Here is a 15,181-nt window from a genome sequence, read left to right as displayed (position 1 = left end):
GAATGACAAACTGCTTTCCCTGCACTTTATCACCACTTGCCCCACATCAAACAGTGAGCTGCTGTATTCTCTTCCTTGTCCTTCTCTTGCATAGTCTTTCATTTTATCGTTGTATGTTGTTCCCAAGATACATAATTTTTATACTATACTTACTATACAGTATGTCCTGGTACACTGCTACTATGTATATTCCTTGTACTTTGCTGTGGACACATTGTGGTGTCTAATAATAATAATAATAGAGTATCTGAGAGAAGGATTTGGGCAGAGTGAGCTCCTTGCTGAGTATCAGAGTCATGTGGTTCCTCACTGAGTATCAGAGTCATAGAGCTCCTTGCTGAGTATCAGAGTCATGTGGTTCCTTGCTGAGTATCAGTCATGTGGTTCCTTGCTGAGTATCAGAGTTATAGAGATCCTTGCTGAGTATCACAGTTATGGAGTACCTTGCTGAGTCCTAGTCCTTTTTCAAGACACACCAAAATACAAACAAAAACACACTTTCCCATCTGAAATACCCCCGCTAATCATCCACGTCCTCATCCACTGCCAGAGCACAGCATCCGGAACTCGTCAACTGACCCACTTCCGGATCGCGGCTGCTGCTTGTTGCCATGGCAGCCCCGGTGCTTGCGTGCCGGAAGGTCTAGATGGGTTCTCCCGCAGCGGCACTGTAGGAGAGAGGTGGTGGATAATGAGCCCAACAGTCATATAAAACAACAGATACAGTATATACAATAATATACATATGATCAAAACATATGCTGTAGAAAACTTAATAAAACTGACATAAATACAAAAGACATATTAGTTATGCACAAGCTAATTGATATCACAATTAAAGCTATACAATTTCCTTGATCAATACAATATTGCAGTCGAAACATCCTCCAAACTTCGGGCATATTACATAATACTGTTCCAGTTAATTTAGTCATTAAGCCCAAAAGGGGGCATAGTATTAAGTCTAAAGATCCATCTCGACTCAGCCAGTAGCAATGCCTTATGGCGATCATCTATTCGTGGCAGCCCTAAAAGTGCCCTATAAGGGGGTGGGCTATCAGTAGCACCCACCATGATTTCCTGGGGTGGGTGGTGCTATCAGCAGAGACTGTGATGTCTGAATTTGCTGACGCGTCTTTCCCCTCGGTGAACTTCTCCTGCCTGTCCTGTGGTCCGATTCCCGGCATGTGGCCGGAGGTTAGCTGTCGGCAGCGCAGTGTGCAGGTTCGGCCAGTGCAGCGGCATGAATGGATGGAGTTACACCTAAGGGTTCAGTATAATATCATGTGGTGTTAAATCCACAGCGCATCTTCTTTTGGTACGAGTTCCAGCTCACCATTGTTTGTATGCCCTTAAAGGAATATATTAAAACTTTTTCATGCACGATAGAGCGCTCCTTTCATCTCTTTTTCCATAGATCTCCATTCTCCTGAGGATTCCAGGAATAGAGAGGAGCAGCGGACCTGAAATATCCATACTGTGGTTCTCGTGCTTTACATAAATTGGATTGATGAGTACTGACTTTTCAGTTGCACAGACTGAAGGTTTGGCACACATGTGTGCTGAACGGATAATAGAAGCGCATTGTGTGTTTTTTCTGCATTTGAGGGCACCGGCTTCTCTATTGGACTTACTGTCTTGTGGAAATTGGATACATATATATATATATATATATATATAGATATATAGATATATATATAGATATATATATATAATCACAGTTTCTTATATAGCAGCAAATTCAGACATCACAGTCTCTGCTGATAGCACCACCCACCCCAGGAAATCATGGAGGGTGCTGCCGATAGCCCACCCCCTTATAAGGCACTTTTAGGGCTGCCAGGGATGGATGAGGCGATGCAGATGATCACAAAGGAAGAGCCGCACAACTTCTTCCTGAACACAGGCAGTACAATGTGCGTGTATTGTAGGTCTGTGTGTCACACGCAGGAGAGGGATGCTGCAGATTCAGAATTGCTGACTTAGGATGAAATTTACTGGATTTTCTGCTATTTGGAACCCGCATGGAGCTGGCCACAGTCACATGACCACACTCTATGGGCTCTGAGCATTTGCTGGGATTGATCATGCAGGGTAGTATAAAAGACAGTTTCTCTGGTTTTTTACTTACATATTTCTAAACATTTCCTGAATCGTATAGAGGACAACAGAACTTAATAATCACAATTAGTGTTCTCAGATAACACTTGTTATAGGGTTTTCTTTTTGCTGACAGAAAATTTCACTTTTCTTATTGTCCAAATTTATTCTATCACTCAGCCCTGTACTTACTTCTCTTTTGGCTGTCTGCTACTGTTTCAGCTAGCCCATAACATCAGTGTTATTGCCGATGTGTGATAGATAGCTATCTGATAAAACCCTACTTACCACTAAGCCTACAGCTTAATTGTGACTACTGGCCAGCTGTCTGTTAATCCATTGGTCTATCACCCATCTATCTGCTAGTTTACTCTGCCTGACTGCTATCCAGCAGCTAATTACTTCCTGTCTAGAGCCATCTACTAACTCCTTCCTATCACCCACCTATCTACTAACTAGAGATGAGCGGGTTCAGTTCCTCGAAATCCAAACCCCCCGAACTTCACCCATTTTACACGGGTCCGAGGCAGACTCGGATCCTCCCGCCTTGCTCGGTTAACCCGAGCGTGCCCGAACGTCATCATCCCGCTGTCGGATTCTCGCGAGATTCGTATTCTATATAAGGAGCCGCGCATCGCCGCCATTTTCACTCGTGCATTGGAGATGATAGGGAGAGGACGTGTGCAGCGTTCTCTCAGTTGTGTTCAGTGTGCTGCAAATATCTGTGCTCAGTGTGCTGAAAATATCTGTGCTCAGTGTGCTTGCAAATATCTGTGCTCAGTGTGCTGAAAATATCTACGTTCTCTGCCTGAAAAACGCTCCATATCTGTGCTCAGTGTGCTGCAAATATCTGTGCTCAGTGTGCTTTATTGTGGGGACTGGGGACCACCAGTATTATATAGTAGGAGGACAGTGCAGAGTTTTGCTGACCAGTGACCACCAGTATTATACGTTCTCTGCCTGAAAAACGCTCCATATCTGTGCTGCATTGTAGTATATATAGTAGGAGGACAGTGCAGAATTTTGCTGACCAGTGACCACCAGTATTATATCAGTACGGTACAGTAGTCCACTGCTCTACCTACAGCTGTGTCGTCAAGTATACTATCCATCCATACCTGTGGTGCATTTTAGTTGTTGTGCGCAGTAGTAGGAGGACAATGCATAATTTTGCTGACCACCAGTATATAATATATAGCAGTACGGTACAGTAGTCCACTGCTCTACCTACCTCTGTGTCATCAAGTATACTATCCATCCATACCTGTGGTGCATTTTAGTTGTTGTGCGCAGTAGTAGGAGGACAGTGCATAATTTTGCTGACCACCAGTATATAATATATAGCAGTACGGTACAGTAGGCCATTGCTATTGATATATTACTGGCATATAAGTCCACACATTAAAAAATGGAGAACAAAAATGTGGAGGGTAAAATAGGGAAAGATCAAGATCCACTTTCACCTCGTGCTGAAGCTGCTGCCACTAGTCATGGCCGAGACGATGAAATGCCATCAACGTCGTCTGCCAAGGCCGATGCCCAATGTCATAGTAGAGAGCATGTAAAATCCAAAAAACAAAAGTTCAGTCTAATGACCCAAAAATCTAAATTAAAAGCGTCTGATGAGAAGCGTAAACTTGCCAATATGCCAGTTACGACACGGAGTGGCAAGGAACGGCTGAGGACCTCTCCTATGTTCCTCATGACTAGTGGGTCAGCTTCACATGAGGATGGAAGCACTCATCCTCCCACTAGAAAAATGAAAAGACTTAAGCTGGCAAAAGCACAGCAAAGAACTGTGCGTTCTTCTAAATCACAAATCCCCAAGGAGAGTCCAATTGTGTCGGTTGCAATGCCTGACCTTCCCAACACTGGACGGTAAGAGGTGGCGCCTTCCACCATTTGCACGCCCCCTGCAAGTGCTGGAAGGAGCACCCGCAGTTCAGGTCCTGATAGTCAAATTGAAGATGTCACTGTTGAAGTACACCAGGATGAGGATATGGGTGTTGCTAGCGCTGAGGAGGAAATTGACAAGGAGGATTCTGATGGTGAGGTGGTTTGTTTAAGTCAGGCACCCGGGAATACACCTGTTGTCCGTGGGACGAATATGGCCATTGACATGCCTGGTCAAATTACAAAAAAAAAAACCACGTCAGTGTGGAATTATTTTAATAGAAATGCAGACAACATTTGTCAAGCCGTGTGTTGCCTTTGTCAAGCTGTAATAAGTAGGGGTAAGGACGTTAACCACCTAGGAACATCCTCCCTTATACGTCACCTGGAGCGCATTCATCAGAAGTCATTGACAAGTTCAAAAACTTTGGGTGACAGAGGAAGCAGTCCACTGACAACTAAATCCCTTCCTCTTGTAACCAAGCTCCTGCAAACCACACCGCCAACTCCCTCAGTGTCAAATTCCTCCTTAGACAGGAACGCCAATAGTCCTGCAGGCCATGTCACTGTCAAGTCTGCCGAGTCCTCTCCTGCCTGGGATTCCTCCGATGCATCCTTGAGTGTAACGCCTGCTGCTGCTGGCGCTGCTGTTGTTGCTGCTGGGAGTCGATAGTCATCCCAGAGGGGAAGTCGGAAGACCACTTGTACTACTTCCAGTAAGCAATTGACTGTCCAACAGTCCTTTGCGAGGAAGATGAAATATCACAGCAGTCATCCTGCTACAAAGCGGATAACTCAGGCCTTGGCAGCCTGGGCGGTGTTAAACGTGTTTCCGGTATCCACCGTTAATTCACAGGAAACTAGAGATTTGCTTGAGGTACTGTGTCCCCGGTACCAAATACCATCTATGTTCCATTTCTCTAGGCAGGCGATACCGAGAATGTACACAGACCTCAGAAAAAGAGTCACCAGTGTCCTAAAAAATGTAGTTGTACCCAATGTCCACTTAGCCACGGACATGTGGACAAGTGGAGCAGGGCAGACTAAGGACTATATGACTGTGACAGCCCACTGGGTAGATGTATTGCCTCCCGCAGCAAGAACAGCAGCCGCGGCACCAGTAGCAGCATCTCGCAAACGCCAACTTATTCCTAGGCAGGCTACGCATTGTATCACCGCTTTCCAGAAGAGGCACATAGCTGACAACCTCTTACGGAAACTGAGGAACATCATCGCAGAATGGTTTACCCCAATTGGACTCTCCTGGGGATTTGTGACATCGGACAACGCCACCAATATTGTGCGTGCATTACATCTGGGCAAATTCCAGCACGTCCCATGTTTTGCACATACATTGAATTTTGTGGTGCAGAATTATTTAAAAAATGACAGGGGCGTGCAAGAGATGCTGTCGGTGGCCCGAAGAATTGCGGGCCACTTTCGGCATTCAGTCACCGCGTGCCGAAGACTGGAGCACCAGCAAACACTCCTGAACCTGCCCTGCCATCATCTGAAGCAAGAGGTAGTAACGAGGTGGAATTCAACCCTCTATATGCTTCAGAGGATGGAGGAGCAGCAAAAGGCCATTCAAGCCTATACATCTGCCTACGATATAGGCAAAGGAGGGGGAATGCACCTGACTCAAGCGCAGTGGAGAATGATTTCAAAGTTGTGCAAGGTTCTGCATCTCTTTGAACTTGCCACACGTGAAGTCAGTTCAGACACTGCCAGCCTGAGTCAGGTCATTCCCCTCATCAGGCTTTTGCAGAAGAAGCTGGAGAGATTGAAGGAGGAGCTAAAACAGAGCGATTCCGCTAGGCATGTGGGACTTGTGGATGGAGCCCTTAATTCGCTTAACCAGGATTCACGGGTGGTCAATCTGTTGAAATCAGAGCACTACATTTTGGCCACCGTGCTCGATAATAGATTTAAAACCTACGTTGTATCTCTCTTTCCGGCAGACACAAGTCTGCACGGGGTTCAAAGACCTGCTGGTGAGAAAATTGTCAAGTCAAACGGAACGTGACCCGTCAACAGCTCCTCCTTCACATTCTCCCACAACTGGGGCTGCGAGGAAAAGGCTAAGAATTCCGAGCCCACCCGCTGGCGGTGATGCAGGGCAGTCTAGAGTGAGTGCTGACATCTGGTCCGGACTGAAGGACCTGCCAACGATTACTGACATGTCGTCTACTGTCACTGCATATGATTCTCTCACCATTGAAAGAATGGTGGAGGATTATATGAGTGACCGCATCCAAGTAGGCACGTCAGACAGTCCATACGTATACTGGCAGGAAAAAGAGGCAATTTGGAGGCCCTTGCACAAACTTGCTTTATTTTACCTAAGTTGCCCACCCTCCAGTGTGTACTCCGAAAGAGTGTTTAGTGCAGCCGCTCACCTTGTCAGCAATCGGCGTACGAGGTTACTTCCAGAAAATGTGGAGAAGATGATGTTCATCAAAATGAATTACAATCAATTCCTCCGTGGAGACATTCACCAGCAATTGCCTCCAGAAAGTACACAGGGACCTGGGATGGTGGATTCCAGTGGGGACGAATTAATACTCTGTGAGGAGGATGTACACAGTGAAAGGGGTGAGGAATCCCGAGGATGAGGTGGACATCTTGCCTCTGTAGAGCCAGTTTGTGCAAGGAGAGATTGATTGCTTCTTTTTTGGTGGGGGCCCAAACCAACCAGTCATTTCAGTCACAGTCGTGTGGCAGACCCTGTAGCTGAAATGATGGGTTCGTTAAAGTGTGCATGTCCTGTTTTTACAACATAAGGGTGGGTGGGAGGGCCCAAGGACAATTCCATCTTGTTGTTTTAGGAATTTATTAGAAAGAATAATATTGCTTATCATATAAGAAATCTCCTCAGAGCTCTGTGACGTGTGAAAAAGTACTCGTCCAACAGTCTATATTTTGACAAGACTACTCTCTATGAATTATATTATTTTGATGTTGTACAATAGATAGTACACGATCCCATATACTGTATAAATATTCTTTAACTCCCAGCCTTCACACCTTAGTTATTACAGAAGTAAGAAGCACTGTGCTGCTATTCAGTGCCAAGATCCTCTGACACTTTGCTAACTACAGTACTTATGCTTACAGAGCAATAAAAAAAAGAAAATGTCTTGTACTAGGACAGCACTATTTATAGCTCAGAAATTGGCTGCAGAAATATATTTACAACATCCATCCATGAGTGATGCGGAATGAAACTCAGTAACAGCACAGCAGCAGGTCACGTACACTGCAATAAATGTCCTGCTATCTTTTATTATTATTTCACCATGAATCAGAGCAATGCTCCGTAATCTTCTGTTTTAATAGTCTTTTCCAGTTGACAATGAAGAACATTTACAAAAGCGGTAAGGATTTCACACTTGTACCCCTTTTTGAAATAAATATATATATATATATATATATATATATATATATACACACACACACAGTTTAAATATATATATATATATATATATATATATTTATTTATTTATTTATTGCAGGACAAAATCGTGGCGTCTGTATTTTGTCTTTTGAAAAGACAAAATGGATGTGGTCCAAAAGTGGTAGTAAGCCGGACATTAATGTGATGTTTCTCTTGGTCCTACCGCATCATGCTGACTTCCTGGTGAAGTGAACAGGACAGGGAGGATAATTCCAGTAATCTCTGGTCTATGGAAAGGGGGTGGGGCTAGTAGGATGTGATTCTCATAGAATCACATCATGTTGGTCCCCCTACCACATAGACCCATGATAAGTGGCATCTGTCCGTACAGGACAGGGACTAAGGACACAAATCTTCTCCTGGATAAGAGAGTACAAATGTAGACAAATATGTCCCAAAACCAAGATGTCAGAACACACACACACACACACACACACACACACACACACACACCCACACACACACACACACACACACACACACACACACACACACACACACGTATTGCAAGGGCAAATGCAGGATTTAGTCAGGGGGGTTTCCATAGGGGTGTGTGTTTGGGGGTATGTATATATGTATATATATATATATATATATATATATATATACACACACACGCACACGTGTATATATGTATATGTATACATATATATATATATATATATATATATATATATTAATATACTGGATATACACACACACATGTATATAGTGAAAAAAGAAAACAGCCGCACGCACATAATGGAGGTCATTCCGAGTTGTTCGCTCGCGAGGCGATTTTAGCAGAGTTGCTCACGCTAAGCCGCCGCCTACTGGGAGTGAATCTTAGCATCCTAAAATTGCGAACGACGTATTCGCAATATTGCGATTACACACCTCGTAGCAGTTTCTGAGTAGCTTCAGACTTACTCGGCATCTGCGATCAGTTCAGTGCTTGTCGTTCCTGGTTTGACGTCACAAACACACCCAGCGTTCGCCCAGACACTCCTCCGTTTCTCCGGCCACTCCTGCGTTTTTTCCGGAAACGGTAGCGTTTTTTCCCACACGCCCATAAAACGGCCTGTTTCCGCCCAGTAACACCCATTTCCTGTCAATCACACTACGATCGCCTGAGCGAAGAAAAAGCCGTGAGTAAAAATCCAAACTTTATAGCAAATTTACTTGGCGCAGTCGCAGTGCGGACATTGCGCATGCGCACTAAGCGGAAAAACGCTGCGATGCGAAGAAATTTTCAGAGCGAACGACTCGGAATGACCTCCAATGTCCTCTCCAGAGAGTGCTCAACACATAATGTCAATTTTTATTGGTAAAGGAATACGCACATCCCATTTTTATGCAAAAAAAAAAATCCTTTATAAATCTCCACATAAAGGCCCTCATTCTGAGTTGATCACTCGCTAGCTACTTTTTGCAGCCGTGCAAATGCATAGTCGCCGCCCACGGGGAAGTGTATTATTGTTTTGCAAGTGTGCGATCGCATGTGCAGCCGGGCCGAAAAAGTTTTTTGCAGTTTCAGAGTAGGTGTGAACTTACTCAGCCCTTGCCATCACTTCAGCCTGTCCGGTCCCGGAACTGACATCAGACGCCCGCCCTGCAAACGCCTGGACACTTTTCCCTACCACTCCCAGAAAACGGTCAATTGACACCCATAAATGCCCTATTTCTGTCAATCTCCTTGCGATCACCCGTGCAAATGGACTAGAAGCATTGCCCAGCATCGATGCTGTTTGTACCCGTACGATACGCGTGCGCATTGCGGTGCATACGCATGAGCAGTAGTAACCTGATCGCTGCACTGCAAAAATCGGCAGCATGCGATCAACTCGGAATGACCCCCCAAGAGCGGTTTCAGCCAAAAGAGATCGTAGCTGTGGGCATATTCATCTAATCAAGCAAGTACTTCGTCATAATATACTCATCAAATGCAGCCTCATAATCCACTGTACATCAACCTCCATAAACATATATAATCAACATAAACATATGTATATACGTGTATAGCACTCACATTCATATAAACATACAAACATAAACAGTCACACATGCATACATACACACATACATACACAAGCCAGTGCTGTAACTAGACATTTTAGCGCTGTGTGAAGGAAACACCATCGGTGCCCCCCTCTAAAATGTAAAATAGGGCCAGTGCACAACAAAAATATTGGGGAGTGGTTTCATGGGGAAGGGGTATGGCAACAAAATAATACCAATTCATATTACGCTGTACGGTAGTCTCCATTATTCAAATGACACCACACAGTAGCGCCACTTTCACACATTACACCAGGTAGAGCCCCTGTCACACATTACGCCATGTAGAGTCCCATTTTACACATTACTCCAGGTAGAGCCACTATCATACATTATGCCAGGTAGAGCCCCCTTTTACACATTACGACAGTAGTGATGAGCGGGTTCGGTTCCTCGGAATCTGAACCCCCCCGAACTTCACCCTTTTTACTCGGGTCCGAGGCAGACTCGGATCCTCCCGCCTTGCTCGGTTAACCCAAGCGCCCGGAAGTCATCATCCCGCTGTCGGATTCTCGCGAGATTCGGATTCTATATAAGGAGCCGCGCGTCGCCGCCATTTTTCACTCGTGCATTGGAAATGATAGTGAGAGGACGTGGCTGGCGTCCTCTCACTTTGTTTCAGGGGGCTGCAGTGAAAATATATTTATTCTGGGGACCAGCAGTATTATAGGAGGAGTACAGTTCAGAGTTTTGCTGACCAGTGACCACCAGTATTATACGTTGTCTGCCTGAAAAACGCTCCATATCTGTGCTCAGTGTGCTACATATATCTGTGCTCACACTGCTTTATTGTGGGGACTGGGGACCAGCAGTATTATATACGATGAGTACAGTGCAGAGTTTTGCTGACCAGTGACCACCAGTATACGTTGTCTGCCTGAAAAATGCTCCATATCTGTGCTCAGTGTGCTGCATATATCTGTGCTCACACTGCTTTATTGTGGGGACTGGGGACCAGCAGTATTATATAGGAGGAGTACAGTGCAGAGTTTTGCTGACCAGTGACCACCAGTATTATACGTTCTCTGCCTGAAAAACGCTCCATATCTGTGCTCAGTGTGCTGCATATATCTGTGCTCACACTGCTTTATTGTGGGGACTGGGGACCAGCAGTATTATATAGGAGGAGCACAGTGCAGAGTTTTGCTGACCAGTGACCACCAGTATACGTTGTCTGCCTGAAAAACGCTCCATATCTGTGCTCAGTGTGCTGCATATATCTGTGCTCACACTGCTTTATTGTGGGGACTGGGGACCAGCAGTATTATATAGGAGGAGTACAGTGCAGAGTTTTGCTGACCAGTGACCACCAGTATTATACGTTCTCTGCCTGAAAAACGCTCCATATCTGTGCTCAGTGTGCTGCATATATCTGTGCTCACACTGCTTTATTGTGGGGACTGGGGACCAGCAGTATTATATAGGAGTACAGTGCAGAGTTTTGCTGACCAGTGACCACCAGTATTATACGTTCTCTGCCTGCAAAACGCTCCATATCTGTGCTCAGTGTGCTGCATATATCTGTGCTCACACTGCTTTATTGTGGGGACTGGGGACCAGCAGTATTATATAGGAGGAGTACAGTGGAGAGTTTTGCTGACCAGTGACCACCAGTATTATACGTTCTCTGCCTGAAAAACGCTCCATATCTGTGCTCAGTGTGCTGCATATATCTGTGCTCACACTGCTTTATTGTGGGGACTGGGGACCAGCAGTATTATATAGGAGGAGTACAGTGCAGAGTTTTGCTGACCAGTGACCACCAGTATTAGATAAGCTGAAGGCTGCATAAGCCTGAGGCCATATAAGAGCTCAACTTTTTGTGATTGGTTGTTTAATGACTAAGCAGTTGCTAGGCAGATCAGTTTTTTCATGTGGTTTTTCCTATTGGATTAGAAGGTTGTCCATCAAGCTTAATAGGTTGGTCTTAGGATAGTATATAAGGCAGGGCCATTTGCCTCAGACTTCCTCTTGCCATTCATTGTATGGCCCAGGAAGGATAAGTATATTGTCACAGTACTTGAGTTTTTGTTCCCTTTGTATATTGCTTTGTTTGATTCTGCACCCCCTCCCCCCTCCTTTGTGGTTATCATTACTGCATATTTGCTTCATATTGTATATATTACTGCTCCCCCCCCTCCTGTTATGCCGCGTCCACGCCGCTCTGCTCCCCCCCCCCCGCCGCCTCGTGGAGGCTGTGGGCACCCCCCGCTCCCGCTCCAGTAGTGCTGCCCCCCGGAGGATGCCTACGACGACGGCGGGCATGCGGCAGGGTCGGGCCGCGACGGCCCGCTACCCTGCCAGCGCGAGACAAGCGGCCAGCGGCCGCTCTGCACGTGTCGCCGGGACGTGCGGCTCGGCCTGGCCGCGGTCGCCGGCGTCCCCAGCAGCCTCAGTTCCACCTACAGCTCCCTCGCCCGGCGCGCTAGTCAGCGCCGGGTCTCCCCCGCCTTCCCCGCCAGCGGCTCTCAGCGGCGGCTCGGGCGCCCACGTGGTGCCGGGCGGCCGCGGCGGGGCTGCGGAGGGCGAGGGGGGGGGGCTGGCTCACCAGTGGGGGATATGAATCTGGGGCAGCAGGGTGAGGTGCCCTCTGTCCCCAGAACAGTTGCAGATGGGCATGTACCCCTCCCTGCGGAGGGGCCTGTAGCGCCCAGGTATAGAATTGGGAATGGGGTGATGTGGTCGGTACCTGGTATTTCCGGGGCAAGGGGCGTGGCTGGGGCTGCCGCAACGCCCGCCCCTCCTGCAGTTACATGGCAGGGGTTCCCGGATGGGAATCCCGCATCGGGGGCCTTTTGGCTGGGCCCCCGGTAGCCCGTTGTTCGGCTGCCCGTGGCGTCGTCCCCGTGCGGCGGGCTCCAGGCGCCTCCCCACGGCCCGCCGGGGGCATTGCAGCTGGTGGCGACTCAGTCATCCATCGCGGCGGCTTACCACCTACCCGGCCCTGCTCACTCGTTTGATGCACCGCAAGGTTTCGCTGAGGGCCAGTTTTTCCCCGGTGGCCTTCCTTGGCCTCTTGCGCCGGCGTTCCCTGCAGCTGCCGGAGCGCCCTCCATGGGCCTAACGGTGGCGTCTGCACCACAATTTTCCCTGTACTTTGCCGGCTCGGGCGCCGGCGTCCAGACCACATGGTCGGTCGGCGGCCCCCGGGTTACGGTTCCCCTCCCTGCCTTTGCGGGCTCGGATCCCGGGCCGTCCCTGGCTGGAGCGAATCAGTTGGCGCAAATTTTGCCGCCCCCCCTGCCCCTCCACAGTTCCTCCCGGTTTCGTCCCGACTTTCGGGGGCGGGCGGTTACATGCCGCATCCTTCATGGCGGCCTTCTTACTCCATGGGGGTCGCTACGGGGGTCGGGGCTGTCTTCCCCCACGCCGTTGCGTACCCCTCAGTCGGGGGTCCTCTCCCGCAGCTTCCCGCCGGCCCTCCGCCGCGGAGCGACTGGGCTTGGCCTCCTCCCCAGCATGTTCACCCCATTGCCAATGATGCGCTGGTTTCCCCCGCGCCTGTTGTCCCTTCTGTTTCTTCCTCACAGGTGCTGGCTGGCTCCGGGGCTACGTCGCGTAGGGGACGAAGGTCGCAGAGGGCTGCGGCCGCGACATCGACGGGGGAAGTTCGGCCACCAACGGAGTCGGGTGCAACGGACGACGCTGTTCCGGGTCCTTCTAACACTGGTGAGCATGCCCTTCCTTTACACAGTTCACAGTTCATCCAGTAGTTCTTCCTCATCATCTAGCAGTGTTTCGTCAGGTTCTCCGCGGCGCCCGCGTAAATTAGCTAGACTTATCGCGCGGCGCATGGCGAAGGAAGCGCAGAAAGTGGCAGCGCCAGCGTCAGCAGTTCCCCTTGACCCCCCCGTTATGCGGAGATGGTGCATTGCGCCAACACGGCAGTTACGCGGGGGGTTCGTAAGCGAATGCGAGAAAAAATCCGTAAGGGGAAGTACGTTGACATCTTCACCCTTACGGATGAGATGCGGCAGGGTTTTGACGCAGCTAAGAAACCGGGTGGCTTTGGGGAAAATGCTTTCCGCAATTTTCACCAGTGGTTGCGAGGGTTTTTGGTTTTTACTGTATTCCAACTTAGTTAAGTATTTGTTTTTAGTACATGACATGTACTTGAAATCCAAGGGTTCCGCTTGGCGGGATTACGATGAGAAATTCCGTCGCAATCAGGATGGCAACCCCACCCTGCCCGCGGGTTTTAAGGATGTCGAGGTGTGGTTGGAGGTCACGCAGCAGGTTAAGCCCACCCCGGACGTCACGGTCAAGAAGCCCGGGGCGGCCGGGGCTTCGGGTTCCCGCTTGATAGGGAAAGGGAAGTGTTTTGCCTACAACGAGGGCAAATGCATCAAGGGGGCGAATTGTCGTTTTCGCCACTCGTGTAAGTCGTGCGGGGCCAGTCACCCGGCCAAGGATTGCACCTCGGCGGCGAGCGGTAAGCCCTCCGCTCCTGCCGAGGCCGGGGGAATTGGCAAGTAAGGCCTTCACCCCGATTCGAGTTCCCGAGTTGCGGCGCTGGCTGAGCTTATACCCCGACAAATCGGCAGCGTCATTCCTCTTGGAGGGTTTTCGGCACGGTTTTCGTTTGCCCATTTCGGATTCGGTGCACGTGGTGGCGCGCCAGAATTTGAGATCGGCTCGCGAATTCCCGCAGGAGGTCCGGCGGAAGGTGGGCGGGGAGATCGGCCTGGGGCGCATGTCGGGGCCCTACGCCTTTCCCCCGCTGCCCTCCTTGTGCATTTCCCCAGTTGGGGTGGTGCCCAAGAAGGCCACGGGCAAGTTCCGCCTGATACAGCACTTGTCGCACCCTCCAGGCTTTTCGGTTAACAACGCTATTCCGCAGGCTGTGTGCAGGGTACGTTATCAGTCTTTTGATGACGCTCTGCGCTTGGTGCGAGATTGTGGTCCGGGGGGCCTGTTGGCAAAATTGGACGTGGAGTTGGCTTTCCGGCTACTTCCACTGCACCCGGATTCCCTGCTGTTTCTGGGTTTCAAACTAGGGGGCGAGTTTTACGTGGATCGGTGTCTCCCCATGGGTTGTTCGGTCTCCTGCGCCTACTTTGAGAGTTTTAGCACATTTTTGCACTGGTGCGTCCAGTCCGCCTCCGGCCACTACCTGGACGACTTTCTCTTTGTGGGTCCGGGGGGCAGTTCGATCTGTGGGGATATTCCGTCGGTGGCTAGATCATTGTTCGACAGTTTAGGGGTGCCCGTCGCGCAGGACAAGTGTGAGGGCCCCTGCACTTGTCTTAGCTATTTAGGTATTGAAATAGACACGGTGGGGGGTTGCTGTCGCCTACCCGAGGATAAAGTGCGTAAGCTTCTGGGTTTAATTACTGACTGTTTAGGCAAACGCAGGGTTCGGCTTAAGCAGGTGCAGTCTTTGCTGGGTTCTTTCAACTTTGCGTGCCGGATTATCCCCATGGGTAGGATTTTCTATCGTAAACTTGAACGGGCCACGGCGGGGACGGTCCGGCAGCATCACACCATGTACCTTTCCCGCGAGATCAGGGATGATTTGCGGATTTGGGTCTCTTTCCTGGTGTCCTTTAACAGGGAGGTTTTGTGGCCTGCGCCTTGTTGTTCCAGCAAGCAGCTACAATTGTTCACGGATGCCTCGGGCAGTCAAGGTTTTGGGGCGTTTTTTGCTGGGGCATGGTGCGCTGCTGCTTGGCCGGCCTCTTGGGTAACGCGGGG

At 49.0% G+C, this 15,181-nt stretch overlaps 1 long non-coding RNA gene across 2 annotated transcripts in view; it reads right to left on the bottom strand.

Moving 5' to 3' along the window:
• The window catches only part of LOC134909617 (uncharacterized), a 184,759-nt gene that overhangs the window by 28,328 nt on the left and 141,250 nt on the right, over positions 1 to 15,181 (bottom strand). The window contains exon 2 of one of the 2 annotated variants that reach the window (XR_010175985.1): positions 154 to 668. This is a non-coding gene — a long non-coding RNA (uncharacterized LOC134909617). The remainder of the gene's footprint in view (positions 1 to 153; positions 669 to 15,181) is intronic. The other variant, XR_010175984.1, reaches the window with a different exon arrangement.

The sequence above is a fragment of the Pseudophryne corroboree genome, chromosome 4 (genome assembly GCF_028390025.1).
Source record: "Pseudophryne corroboree isolate aPseCor3 chromosome 4, aPseCor3.hap2, whole genome shotgun sequence".
Classification (NCBI taxonomy): Eukaryota; Metazoa; Chordata; class Amphibia; order Anura; family Myobatrachidae; genus Pseudophryne; species Pseudophryne corroboree.
The sequence above is the reverse complement of the archived record's forward strand: the minus strand, read 5'-3'. Positions and strand labels throughout refer to the sequence as shown.